This window comes from Hyperolius riggenbachi, chromosome 6, assembly GCF_040937935.1.
Source record: "Hyperolius riggenbachi isolate aHypRig1 chromosome 6, aHypRig1.pri, whole genome shotgun sequence".
Classification (NCBI taxonomy): domain Eukaryota; kingdom Metazoa; phylum Chordata; class Amphibia; order Anura; family Hyperoliidae; genus Hyperolius; species Hyperolius riggenbachi.
This window is the reverse complement of record NC_090651.1, coordinates 152,660,940-152,675,833: the sequence shown is the minus strand read 5'-3', so window position 1 is coordinate 152,675,833 and position 14,894 is coordinate 152,660,940. Positions and strand designations below refer to the sequence as shown.

Here is a 14,894-nt window from a genome sequence, read left to right as displayed (position 1 = left end):
CATAGGTAGCCAGGGATAGGTGTAGCCAGTAGTAGGTGGCCGCAGCATAGGTAGCCAGGGATAGGTGTAGCCAGTAGTAGGTGGCCGCAGCATAAGTAGCCAGGGATAGGTGTAGCCAGGATTGGTGCCCACAGTAAAGAGAGCCAGGGGGACGCAGCAGCAGGGGGTACAAATACTCACTTGCCGGCAGCTGGGTCCTCCACGCTGTACTGGCTTTATTCTACTTCCTGTTCTTGCATCATCTCCTTGTAATAGCGCGGTTTCAGGGAAATGTGACGCAAGAACAGGAATAAGAATTAAGCCAGTACAGCATGGAGGACCGGGCTGTCAGCAAGTGAGTATTTACTTATTCTCGCTGTTGTTCGTGCGCCCGCTGCTGCATCCCATCCCTGCCGCTACGTCGCCCCGCCCCGGTAGCCCCGCCCCCAGAAACCAGTAAAACGAGATTGTGCATGGTATGATTACCACGCACAATCAAACCGCAGTATACCGTCATACCGCAGCAATCCTACTGTTGACACAGAGACATAAAAAAGCAAGACTACAGTTTGCCAAAATGTACTTGAGCAAACAAAAATCTTTCTAGGAAAACGTCATGTGGACAGATGAGACCAATATAGAAATTTTTGGTAAAGCACATTTTTCGAAACCTGGCTAGGGTCAGTATCTATTCAGTAAAGAGTTCAAGACAAGACTCCCTAACACTGCAGGGTGGCCTCTTGAGCACATCCCAGTGGCTGCAGCTCCTGTGCGCTTTGAGTCCGACAGAAGAAAAGTGCTAAACAAATGTTCAGGTTCTTATTATTTTTATATCTGTTTACCGAAAACGCAATGAGGCCTACAAAGAAAATAACACAGTACATACAGTGAAATATGCTGGAGATTAAGTGATGTTTTGGGGTTGTCTTGCTGCCTCTGGCACTGGGTGCCTTGAATGTGTGCAAGGCATCATGAAATCTGAGGATTTCCAAAGTATTTTGGGTCGCACTGTAGAGCCCTGTGTCAGAGAGCTGGTTTGCATCTGAGATCTTGGGTCTTCCAGCAGGACAATGACCCAAAACATACGTCAAAAACCACCTAGAGATGGATGGCAACAAAGGGCTGGAGAGTTCTGAAGTGGCCAGCAATGAGTTGAGATCTAAATCCCATTGAACACTTGTGGAGAGATCTTAAAATTGCTGTTGGGAAAAGGTGCCCTTACAATAAGAGAGACATCACCTGGGGCAGTTTGCAAAGGAAGAGTGGTCCAAAACTCCGGACTGCGATTTCGCTAGCGCTTTTTGGTGTGCACTGGCCCATAGACAGGAGATAGGGTTCAGAGAAGGCGGTAACCAGAGAGCACATCAATATAATGCAATATTATAATAGGCAAAATATGCATATCTAGAGCAAGAATTAATGAACAGAGAGAAAAGGAAAGGTAAAAGTAAAAACACCCTGTAATAAGGGTAGGGTGGCTGCGGTATTATACAATAAGTAAAAAGCTGGAAAAAAAAACAGGGAATGGTAATTAATACATAGGTAGGCGGAGCCTGCGTATCCAGCAAAAGATATATATATATATGTATGCAATAAATACAATATCAACCATAATATGTAATACAACAATAAATAGTATAGTAACAGATTCTATACAAAGAATGGTATGTCCCAATATACAATATAAAACGTGCAAATGAGCAGGTGACCACCAAGACAGTCACTAAAGTGCAAGTAAGACCAAGTCCTAAAAGTAAGGATAGCACTGGAATACCCAGCGCAACAATAGTGAGTGATGCAGGAGCGTCAGGCAGCCGCCAAAAACCTGCCAATAGCCCCAAACGACAGTACCACCGATGACGCCGCACCCACCCTGGAAGAGGCTCTAACACGTGTGTTGCCGGCCGAATGCCGGCTTCCTTAGAGACCACAGGTGCCCTTCCAATAAGAGAGACCTGGGGCAGTTTGCAAAGGAAGAGTGGTCCAAAACTCCGGGTGAGAGGTGTAAGGCTCAGTCTACTCTACTGCCATTCCAGATCGGATCCGTGTCAAACGGATCTCTGATCGCCTGAAAAAATCACTTCAAAAAGCGCTAAGCGGTTGCGATTACGCTAGCGCTTTTTGGTGTACACTGGCCCATAGACAGGAGAGAGGGTTCAGTCGCACATAGTCCTAGACTATATGACCAGCAGGGGGCACCTTGTGCAGGAACTTCCCTCTCATTCGCCCCCCCCAACTAAACTACAAAAGGAGCTGCAAAAGAAGTTTAAAATCATAAAAACACTGGTGCACATAACTGGTGGGAGCTCCAAACTCTGCCACCGCTCAGGACCCCCAAATCTGCATGCAACACAATCCTGCTTAAAGGATACCACAACTGACATGTGGCATAATGAGATAGACCTGGGTATGTACACAACTGACATGTGGCAGAATGAGATAGACATGGGTATGTACAGTGCCTAGCACACAAATAACTATGCTGTGTTCCTTTTTTTCTTTCTCTGCCTGAAAGAGGTAAATATCAGGTATGTAAGTGGCTGACTCAGTCCTGACTCAGACAGGAAGTGACTACAGTGTGGCCCTCACTGATAAGAAATTCCCCCTTTTTTATTTCTTTCTTGCTCTCAGAAGCCATTTTCTGCTAGGAAAGTGTTTTATATTTCTAATTTCTTATCAGTGAAGGTCACACTCTAGTCACTTCCTGTCTGAGTCAGGACTGAGTCAGCCACTTACATACCTGATATTTACCTCTTTCAGGCAGAGAAAGAAAAAAAGGAACACAGCATAGTTATTTGTGTGCTAAGCACTGTACATACCCATGTCTATCTCATTCTGCCACATGTCAGTTGTGGTATCCTTTAAGTGCTTAAAGAAACATTCCCATGGGGGTACTCACCTCGGGTGGGGGAAGCCTCCGGATCCTATTGAGGCTTCCCCCTGTTCTCCTCGGTCCCATGGTCGCGGCGAAACTCCTCCCAGAGCGGTGGCAATGTAAATATTTACCTTTTGGCTCCAGTGCAGGCGTAGTATCCGCTCCTTCCCACGGAGATAGGTGGAAATAGTCGATCTCCGTCGGGCCACTCTACTGCGCAGGCAGTAGAGCGGACCCAACGGAGATCGGCTATTTCCGCCTATCTCCGTCAGAAGAGCCGCAACAGCGCCCCCGCTGGAGCCTGGAAAGGTAAATATTGAACAGGCTGTCGGGTCTGTCAGGCCGCTGTTTGGAGGGGTGCAGCGAGACCCCCGTGGGACAGAGGAGGACGGGGGAAGCCTCATTAGGATCCAGAGGCTTCCCCCTCCCGAGGTGAGTACCCCCATGGGACGTTTTTCTTTTTAGTGTCTCTTTAATTGCAGACTAGGTGTAATGCTTTTTCCTCTCGATAATTGGATTAGATAGATAATTTCCGACATGTCCGATATTCCTCCCGATCGTTTTTTGGCTCGATTCCTCTTAGAAGTGAATGAAAAAAGATAAGGAAAACGAGCGGAAGATAAGACAATCGAGCTGAAAAATCTATCAAGTGGAAAATCGAGCAGAAAAATGTATCGTGTGTACCCAGCATTAGGTGTTTGCACTTATTGGCTGACTGGCATTCTGCAGACTACATAAACAGCAGAGTGCTGTCTGGGAGTGAGCATCTGGTTTGGTAAGTTGAGGGGGTAAGTTCCTGGTGGTGGCAGCTCTGGAGCTCGCCTGTGCTCCCCCACTTTTGTGTTGCATGCAGGTTTGGGGGCCCCAAGCGGTGGAAGACCGCTCGGGGCCCCCAAACCATTTATATTGCATTATAAATGCTTGTGTACCATTTGTCACGTGTACCTGAGACGAATGGTACACAAGCATTTATAATAATGCAATGACGTTTATACTTACCTGGAGCATCCTCCAGCCCCCTGTAGTGTCCAGTGCTATGTATTTATTCCTGTGCCTTCTTCAGCTGCCCACTCCGCTTAAAGAGAACCCGAGGTGTGTTTAAAGAATGTTATCTGCATACAGAGGCTGGATCTGCCTATACAGCCCAGCCTCTGTTGCTATCCCAAACCCCACTAAGGTCCCCCTGCACTCTGCAATCCCTCATAAATCACAGCCATGCTGTGAGGCTGTGTTTACATCTGTAGTGTCAGTCTCAGCTGCTCCACCGCCTCCTGCATAGCTCCGGTCCCTGCCCCCGTCCCTTCCCTCCAATCAGCAGGGAGGGAAGGGATGCAGGCGGGGCTGGAGTTCTGCAGGAGGCGGGGAGAGCAGCAGACTGACACTATAGAGATAAACACAGCCAGCTCTGACAAGCTGTTTGTCAGCAGCGTGGCTGTGATTTATGAGGGATTGCAGAGTGCAGGGGGACCTTAGGGGGGTTTGGGATAGCAACAGAGGCTGGGCTGTATAGGCAGATCCAGCCTCTGTATGCAGATAATATTCTTCAAACCCACCTCGGATTCTCTCTAAGTACAGTTGAGGACTTCTGTGTGTGAACGACCCTGGACACACACATGGTCATGCTCCCTTGGACAGGAGTGGGGCTGGAGGAAGCCCCAGGTATAAATGTTTGTGTACCATTGATCTCATGGATCAGTGCAAGATTAACTTTTAGAAATTGGTAGTACAACTTTTTTTTTTTTTAATTAAGAACTAATAAAAACACATTTCTATTTTGCATTTGTCAATTTGGGGTAAAGAGTTGCTGCATTTGTTGATTGGGACAAACAGTGGCTGCTTTTGTTGATTGTGGCCACGCGGTGGCTGCATTTGATTAATGGGGGCACATGGTGGCTGTATTTGTCTACTGGTGGCATGTGGTGGCTGCATTTGTCTATTGGGGGCACATGGTGGAAGCATTTGTCTATTGGGACTTTTGCTAATAGAGGGGTATGAAATGGCCTGTTCCATACATTAATTAAGCCTACAAAAAGTAAAATGTGTAACCACGCACACAATTTACCTCCACCCATAACACACCTAAAATAGCGCCTCTGACTCTGCACCATCCACCCAAAATGTTGAGTATTCAGACTTTTGGGGGTTTTGTCCGTTAAAAAATAGAAATTAGATGGCAACCCTGCTCCACAGCTCTGCATACAATATCAATTAAACCAAAGTATGCCTGGTACACACAATGTCATTTTCCGTCAGATTGCCGGTCGAATCGATTACTTCAGACAGGTCCGATCTGATTTCCATTCATTTTTCCAATCACTTCTATACAAAATCGATCGGAAATCTGATCAAACCTGTTGGAAATACTTAATTCAACCGTCAAACTGCCAGAAAGTTGCAACATATGTACCAGGCATTCTACTGGAATCTTGACCTTCCACAGTAGCGCACTCTATTGAGCACCTAACAAGGACAGCAGCAGTGTCAGAAAGGTGTAATCAGAGTCTGGAAACAATCTGTTAAAATGGATCTGAACTTCATCTCAGCTTCAAAAAGCAACAGTGTAATAAACTTACATTTCTTTGTTACAGCTGATAGAAATCCTGCAATAAATCTGCAATTTATCTACTTCCTGCTTTCATGTAAGAAAGACATTGTTAAAATCCTGTGTTTACCTATTAGCTCTCTGTCGTGGGATCAAATTCCAACTTGTCCTTAGTCACACTCACAGATAAAGAGGGATTAGACAGGCTAAACACTCTAAGTACATGCAGGGTGCATTTCTGTGTTTTTCTTCTGTCCAGTGCAACAGTTCAGGTCCACTTTAAAGGACACCTGAGCTGAGAGTGATATGGAGGCTGCCATATTTATTTCCTTGTAAACAATGCCAGTTGCCTATTGATCTTCTGGCATACATAGTGTCTGAGTCAAAACCCTGGAACAAGCATATGGTACCTAATCTGCATATGCTTGTTCAGGGTCTATGGTTAAAAGTATTAAGAGACACAGGATCTAGAGGGCTGCCAGGGATCTGGTAATATTTAAAAGTAAATAAATATGGCAGCCGTCATATCACTCTTACCTCGGAGTTGTTCATTACCACCATAGCACCAATAAAAAGTTGATAAGATGGATGAAGGAAGGTCCCTAGTGGCCCCCTCTGGTCCAAGGGCCCCAGCATCCTCTGCACCCCATTACTTCACCACTGACCTTCCACCACTACAAGTCATTTTATAGGTTAGATCATATATGTCAAACTCTGGTCCGCGGGCCAAATTTGGCCCTCAGAGCCATTAAAGGGAACCTAAACTGAGAGGGATATGGATGTTTCCTTTTAAACAATACCAGTTGCTTGGCAGTCCTGCTGATCTATTTGGCTGCAGTAGTAATTGGATAACATACCTGAAACAATCATGGAGCTAATCCAGTCTGACTTCAGTCAGAGCACCTGATCTGCATGCTTGTTCAGGGGCTGTGGCTAAAAGTATGAGAGACACAGAATCAGCAGGAGAGTCAGGCAAATGGTATTATTTTAAAAAGAAAAATCCATATCCTTCTCAGTTTAGGTTCCCTTTAAATTTGGCCCTCAAGTGGTGTCCCCACTTTGCATTATGTTTTGCCTTCTCTAGACCACCAGGGAAACTATATGAAGCACTAGAACACCAGGGAAGCCATATGGGGAGGTAGAGGGGAAGCACTAAACACTGGGGAACTGTATAGGGGAGGATGGGGGTCTCTAGACACCAGGGAACTGTATAGGGGAGGGGGGACCACTACACACCAGAGAATTGTATAAGGGAGGAAGATGGCCAGTAGACATTGAGGGTGACCTGCGACTAGGTCCCAGTGTACATTTCGGCCCATGACTAGGTCTCAGTGAACAATTTCGGCCCATGACTAGGTCCTAATGTACAATTTCGGCCCATGACTAGGTCCCAGTGTACAATTTCGGCCCATGACTAGGTCCCGGTATACAATTTTGGCCCATGACTAGGTCCCGGTATACAATTCCAGCCCATGACTAGGTCCTGGTGTACAATTTTGGCTCATGACTAGGTTCCGGTGTACAATTCCGGCCCATGACTAGGTCCTGGTGTACAATTTTGGCCCATGACTAGGTCCCGGTGTACAATTTCGGCCCATGACTAGGTCCCGGTGTACAATTCCGGCCCATGACTAGGTCCTGGTGTACAATTCCGGCCCATGACTAGGTCTCAGTGTACGATTTCGGTACTGGTTTGAATTCCAGCCAGGGCACTATTTGCACGGAGTTTCTATGTGCTCCCTGTGTTGGTTTCCTCACACATCCCAAAAACACAGCTTCCCGTAAAACTGGCCCTAGACTACGATACATAAATATACTGCAACTGCTTCCCTTGTCTGTGTGGGTTTTCTCCAGGCACTCCCTTTCCCCCCACACCCCAAAAACATACAGACGAGTTAATCGGCTTCAATTGGCTCCAGACTACGATACATAAATATACTACGGCATATAAAGAAACATGACTATGGTAGAGATTATATTGTGAGCCCCTCTGAGGAACAGTTAGTGACATGACAATATCTGTACAGCGCTGTGGAAGATGTTGGTGCTATATAAGTACTAAATATTATATATAAGTACTAAACAATACTAATAATCCTTCGTAAGATGCATGATTCCCCCACACAAGTAAGGATATTTGGAAATGTAAACCCGCTATGTGCTCAGCAAATCCCAAGTTTGCTGGATAAAGAGATACAGCATATGAAAAAGCGTGAAAACTCAGGCAAGTCCGGAGACGGTAAAGTTTTGGCGGTGAACTGAGGCGAGCACAAAAGATAGACCAATGCTCGTTTTCGGTAGTCTGTAGAATAGTGTTGTCCGGATCATGAACGATTCGGATCTTTGATCCGAATCTATTTAATGAGTCGATCATCCGAATCATCAAAATGAACGATTCGGATCGCAAAAGGGGCGGGGCCAGGAGCGACACGCCCCCTCTCAGCGGGCAGCGGGGTCCTGGAAGTAGAGATGGGAAGTTCGGATCTTTTCAATGATCCGGATGATTCGAATCGGATCATTGAAGAGATCCGGATCTTTGATCCGAATCTCGGATCAATTTACTACCGGAAGCATTCGGGGGTGAAATGAACAGCAGGACAGGTCTGTGGACAGGAGAAGGGGAGGGGGTGGACACACAGAGAAGGGGAGAAGATGGACAGAGGGCAGGGAGTGGACAGAGATGGGAGGAGGGACGAGCAGAGAGCAGAAATGTTTGCACACAATACCCACATGCTGCAATCATATGCTTTACATATATTTCACCTATATGCTCATCTGTACACTTTGAAAGAAAAGGTCGCACAGTGAAAGAAACCATTCCCAGAAGATAAGTGCAGCTGTTTAGTGCCGAGTGCAGGAGGATCATATTGCCTTTCAATCACAGTGTCTGCAAAGTTACTGAGCTGTGCTGAGCCAAAAGCTTCCAATGTGATCACTGGGCAGCACTGCGGAACAGCCAGCCTGTAATGGGCAGCACGTTATAGCCAGTATGTGTGCTCTACACACATCTGGCAGTGGCACCCATGTCCCCTCTCTCATCTACCTGTCTCCCTGCAAGGCTGCCTCCCAGTCCCATCCAACAGAGCGATCCATCTCCGCTCTGCTTCCAGGACCCCGCTGCCCGCTGAGAGGGGGCGTGTCGCTCCTGGCCCCGCCCCCTTTGCGATCCGAATCACTCATTTTGATGATTCGGATGATCGACTCATAAAATAGATTCGGATCAAAGATCCGAATCGTTCATGATCCGGACAACACTACCTGGAAGCAGAGCTGAGATGGATCGCTCTGTTGGATGGGAGGCAGCCTTGCAGGGACAGCAGGTAGATAAGAGAGAGGGGACATGGGTGCCACTGCCAGATATGTGTAGAGCACACATACTGGCTGAAACGTGCTTCTCATTATAGGCTGTCTGTTCCTAGTTGTGCACAGTGAACACATTTGAAGCTTTTGGCTCAGCACAGCTCAGTAACTTTGCAGGCACTGTGATTGCAGCGCAAAATGATCCTCCTCCACTCGGCACTAAACAGCTGCACTTATCTTCTGGGAATGCTTTCCTTCACTGTGTGACGTTTGCATGGAAAGTACACAGATGAGCATATAGGTGAAATAAATACTTGTAAAGCATATGATTGCAGCATGTGGGTATTACGTGCAAACATTTCTGCTCTCTGCTCGTCCCTCCTCCCTTCTCTGTCCACTCCCTGCCCTCTGTCCATCTTCTCCCCTTCTCTCTGTGTGTCCACCCCCCTCCCCTTCTCCTATCCACAGCAGGGAAAGACCTGTCCTGCTAGTCATCTCACCCCGAATGCTTCGGTAGTGAAATGATCCGAGATTCGGATCAAAGATCCGGATCTTTTCAATGATCCGATTCGAATCATCCGGATCATTGAAAAGATCCGAACTTCCCATCTCTACTGTAGAACTCTAAACAGTAAACAACGCATGCGCAGTGCAGAGAAGGGCTGCGAGCACCCTTCTCTCCCCCCGACAAGTGCGAACGCTGGTAGGAAACTCGGATGTCAGAGTTTCCTGTAATCTCTGGGCCAATCCGGAGATCCCAATACATCGATGACGCTGCCGCTCCGCCCACGCTTTCTGTTGCTTTCCTGTGCTCGGTGCTGTCACAAGGTAATGCATGGAGTAGGATTGTTTTGAAATTTGAATTGCTAGTAGACGGCTGAACGGTCAATACAGCGTAATAGAGCTCCATAAGGCTGGTATGTGCTTGTCACAGCTTTGAGCAGTTACAGTAGTAGAAGAGCTTTCCCAGGTTAGATCGCAGCCCATAACGTTATTGGGCTGGGGAATCTGCTTTTAAACTTGTAAACAAAAATGTGATCAGTTATTTGATCACACGTAATATACATTTTTGAAGTGCACCAGAGATGGTACACTAGGCTTAATTTATACTTACCCGGGGCTTCCTGCAGCCTCTTGGGCAGCGCTGAGTTCCTCGCCGACTTCCTCGGCCCCTCCATTGTGACGATATGACTGCCGGTAATCCAGTCAGTCGCTGCCAGTCGAGGTCTTATGCGCATGTGAGCTCGGCAATGTGCGCGCAGTCACCCTGGAGAGTTCTGTGCCTGTGCAGTACTGCAGAGACGCACAATGCTCCAGGGGAGTGCACGCGTGGCCAAGCTGCGCATGTGCAGAAGGCCGCGACTGGCCGGAGTACCGGGAGTCATATCGGCTTAATGGAGGGGTCAAGGAGGACAGCGTGGGACTCGACACTGCTCATGGGGCTGGAAGAAGCCCCAGGTAAGTAGAAATAAGTGCTAGTGAACCATAGTGTTAACATTTTCATAAGGAAGGGGGTAGTTATTATTATTATTTATTGTATTTATAAAGCGCCAACATATTACGCAGCGCTGAACATTAATTTAGGTTACAGACAATATTTAGGGGTGACATACAGCAATATGACGATACAGGAATACAAGAAAACCAGATCACAGCACAGTATGAGCATAAGGTAATGCTTAGTCAGTCACTGGATGGAGCATGGAGATTAGGCAAGTTAGGTTTACTCAAGTGCATAGCATGGGTTCACAGTAATGGAGGTGCATGATCAGGTAGGACACAAAAGGAGGAGGACCCTGCCCAAAGGCTTACAATCTAGAAGGAGAGGTAGAGACACGAAAGTTAGGGACCAGAGTTCTGTTGTGGGTTTAGAGCAATTGTGAGGGGTGGTAGGCCAGAATGAAAAGGTGAGTTTTGAGGGCCTTCTTGAAGATGTTGAAGGAGGGGGCTGCCCTAATGGGTGGAGGTAGAGAGTTCCAAAGTGTTGGAGCAGCTCTTGTGAAGTCCTGGAGGCGTGCATGGGACTGGGTGATGCGGGGGGGCGGTCAGGCGAAGTTCATTGGAGGAACGGAGTGAGTGGCTAGGTGTGTACCTCTGAGTAAGATCAGAAATGTAGGTTGGACAGGTTTTGTGGACAGATTTGTAGGTCAGACACAATGGGCTCTATTCTCAAAGACTTCCTGCATGCGGTAAAGCACATGCGGGAAGTTTGCGACCAAAATACCGTCAAGTTGAAATTCTCAAAATGTTCCGCATGTTTTTTCCGCATCCTAAAAAAGTGCGGTAAAAGTGCGGGATGAAAGTCGGTATTTTCCGCAATAAAAAAATCAATTCTCAAAAATGTTCAGGCGCATCATTTCGTCGTTATTTACCGATTTTTTTTTTTTTTTTTTTTTTTTTTTTATCACCTACAAATAGTAGGTGATATATTCCGCATCCCATTGATTTCAATGAAGTGTGGAGGCTTAAGCGCTGTGCTTGGTGGACTTTAATTTTTTTTTTTTTTAAACACTTTTTCATGCGACCTTTTTACCGCATGATTCCCGCATTAATAATGGCTGTTTCCGCATCTTTTTTTCCCGCATGCGGAAAACATGCGGAAAATATTAGTGAATATGGAAAAAATGCGGGGTTTACCGCTGGCGGAAATATAGCGGTAAAATTTTGCGGAAATGTTTGCTCTTTGAGAATAGAGCCCAATATTTTGAATCTGATTCTGGACTGGATAGGAAGCCAGTGGAGGGATTCACGGAGGGGAGCCGCCTTGGTGGAGCGATGGGAGGAGTGGATAATTCTGGCTGCCGCATTCATGATGGACAGCAGTGGGGCTATTCGGGTCATAGGGAGACCAGACAGAAGGGCATTACAGTAGTCGAGGCGGGAAATTATGAGGGCATGGATGAGGAGTTTGGTGGTGGCAGAGGTCAGGAAAGGGCGAATCTTACAGATGTTACGAAGGTGGAAATTGCAGGACTTTGTGAGGTTTTGGATGTGGGAAGTGAAGGAGAGTTTGGAGTCCAGGGTGACACCCAGACAGCGGGCTTGAGAGGTAGGGCGAATGGTAGTGTGGTTAACAGTGACATGCACATCTGGGAAGTTCAGGGATAGCCGGGGTGGGAAGATCACAATTTCCATTTTGTCTAGATTTAGTTTCAGGAACCTAGCGGACATCCAGGAGGAGATGAGAACAATATGGAGGCTGTGCCATATTATTTCCTTTTAAATAATACCAGTTGCTCAGCAGCCCTACTGATAAATTTGCTGCAGTAGTGTTTGAATAACACCAGAAACAAACATGCAACTAATCTTGTTAGAACTGACAATAATGTTAAGAACACCTGATCTGCATATGCTTTATTCAGGGTCTATGGCTAAGAGTAATAGAGGCAGAGAATCAACACAGCAGAATAGCCATGCTTAAAGGACAATAAAAATGGCAGCCTCCATATCCCTTTTGCTACAGTTGTCCTTTAAACAGTACCTAAGGTAAAATGACAAGGCCTGTCATGACAGGACAGAAAGGGGTAGGGGTTAAATACCTGATGTCGTGATGTTTTTGGGTTGCAATTGATGCTCCACTCCCCCTCCTCAGCAGTGCTGTTGCAGCCGTGTTTCCAAAGACTGCTGAAGCTCGTTGAACACCTCTCCCTGCACTGAAGCGGACCCACCCCTAGCTCACCAGCCACCAAGTGGGCAGTGGCTGCCAAGCTGGGAGCAGGCTGCTGCAACGCAGATGGGGGTGGCCAGAGCCTTGGCATCAATTTTTTTTTAAGTACGCAAGGCTGCGAGGGAGGCTGAGCAATTACCTGCCTGGAGGTATGATGCTAGAGCAGGTACGTTTATAACTCTTGATCATTTTTAACTCGGGTACTCTTTAATTTTAGGGGTAGGTGGGGGGAGATTAGTATGAGAATTTTTACCAGGTGCTCCTCTTAGATATACGCCCTCAACTTAGCATAGAGGAAACATGGGGAGAACATGCATAGTCTTTGACAACGATCTGACCTGGGACTAACACTGTGAGGTGAGAGGGCGCGTTCGCACTGTGTGCCTTTTGCACTTACCATATGGTTCTATGATGTTCACACCCCTGCATTGTAATGGACCACGTTATTCAAATGCACTTTATACAGTATTGCTTGGATACCCTATGCGGCATTGTGCATGTTACAAAGTAATTTTTCATGCTTTAAAAAATGACGCACAGTGTGCATTGCATTATGCCTGTGTAGTTTTACACAACTCACATTGTATAAGGGCTGGAACCCACTAGAGCAGCATTGGCGAACCTATGGCACGCGTGCCAGACCCGGCATGCATAGCCGAATCTGCTGGTACGCCAACACTGAACTGCATGAACTGGCCGCAGCGTCTACTAGACGCGGCGTCTAGCAGACGCTGCGGCCAGTTCATGCAGTTCAGCGTTGGCAGCCAGCAGAATCGGCTATGCGTGCCGGGTTTGGCACGCGTGCCATAGGTTCGCCAATGTTGCTCTAGTGGGTTCCAGCCCTTATACAATGTGAGTTGTGTAAAACTACACAGGCATGTGTACTATACAGGCAGTTCATAGGCCACAGCCCCGCTCCAGCCTGCAGTTTCCCGGGAGGCAGAGCAGGGCTACGGGAAGATGCTGTCCGAAGCCCTGTACTGGAGACTATTTGTGTCTCCAGTACAGGGCTTCAGGCACCATCTTCCTGTAGCCCTGCTATTGCATTCAGCGCGAGTGTGGAGATATGCAGGAGGATCGTCCGGGGGAGCTGCGTGGCAGAGGCCGGCCGGGAGAGGAGACTTCTGTCAGGTGAGTACATTCCTTTTTTTGCAGGTGAAATGTTGCCCACTGCAATTATTTTCTGGTGAAATGTGACCCACTGTGTTTATTTTCTGGTGAATGTTATAAATCACCTTTTGCTCCGGCACCAGCAAACTCATCAGCAAGAGTTTGCAAACACGACTCCTCACACAGCAAGCAGGAGATAGACTTTTCTCAGGCTTCTTCAATGTTCACGGAGTTTATTCAGGAAACAGATATACCGATGGATACAGTTCATCATATCCTAGCAAGCAAAGCAGATCTTCATGTTTCTTGGCGTTACAGCTCTTGCCTAACTCCCTGCGGAAGTTAGTCAGGTATTCTTATATCTACTCTATGTTACACTAGACTACCTATGTACAGCATACATCATATCAGATTACAGAAAGGAATGAACATACTTAGAGGTCCCAGTCAGTATTGAAGCATAGCAGGAATCAGAGAGCCCCCTTTGTCAGCTCGTCCGGCTATTAATACCGACTAGGAAAGAGTTAAATGTGATCTCATCTTCGCCACGACTATTGGCTGAGCCCCCTCGTGGTGTCATAATACACACCTACTCAATTAATATTCAATGAGGCTTCTGCCCCACTTACAAGGAATTTGGTGTTTAGTAAATATGGCTGATGTTTACTGTTCTAGTGGTGTACATGCACAGGTCAGGGAGACCTGTGGCCTTGTCCATAGAACAGCTTCTTGGTATGTTCTGGTTCTGCTGACAGAACTGCAGATTTTCTCTCTAAGAGAAAACCCCCTTAAAGGGCAGGTCTGCTCCCCAAGCCTTTTTGACTAACTCAGTCCAAATAACTGAGGCCTACTTAAATTATAACAATCCCCCCTAAAAAGGCTTGACCTGCAGATCTCAGCTTCTGAACCCACCAGTACCTGGTTTCTTTTCTTTATGTTTCACTTTTCGATGTTCGTGCTCACACAACTTCTCTGCTCTAGGCGGTTATCCCTGGAGGAGAGAGAGCAAGACCTCTTGGTCTTCCTGTAACCAGGCTCTCTGGGGAGGCCCTACTTCTAAATCCCTCTATACCACATGCTCAGCATTTGCGTCACTTGCGTATCACTCACAAACTTGCATGACCACAGAAAAGTGAAACTCGTTTGTTTGTTACACAATGGAGCAGTGCCAGGTGCCTTCTAAGAGAGCGCCTTTATACAATCAGCTCCATCACCGGTACTACTAAACCTATACCCGTAACCCTGTGTATCCCTTAATTTGGAAATATTGGTTCATGAGATTGTTTATGAGGCACCAATCTCTTGACCAGGTTAATTTGTTTTGCGTACTTTTAACCCACAATCTCACCTGGATAATGATGCCTAAAGTTGTCATCCCCATCCAGACGACCAGTGGGTGTAGGAAGAACTTGTGAACTGCA

At 46.8% G+C, this 14,894-nt stretch overlaps 1 protein-coding gene across 1 annotated transcript in view; it reads left to right on the top strand.

The window, feature by feature from the left end:
* Positions 1-9,400: 9,400 nt before the first annotated feature.
* Positions 9,401-14,894, top strand: part of LOC137521179 (chloride channel CLIC-like protein 1) — a 104,011-nt gene continuing 98,517 nt past the window's right edge. The window contains exon 1 of the mRNA XM_068240103.1: positions 9,401-9,524. The gene's annotated coding sequence lies outside the window, so the exon portion shown is untranslated. The remainder of the gene's footprint in view (positions 9,525-14,894) is intronic.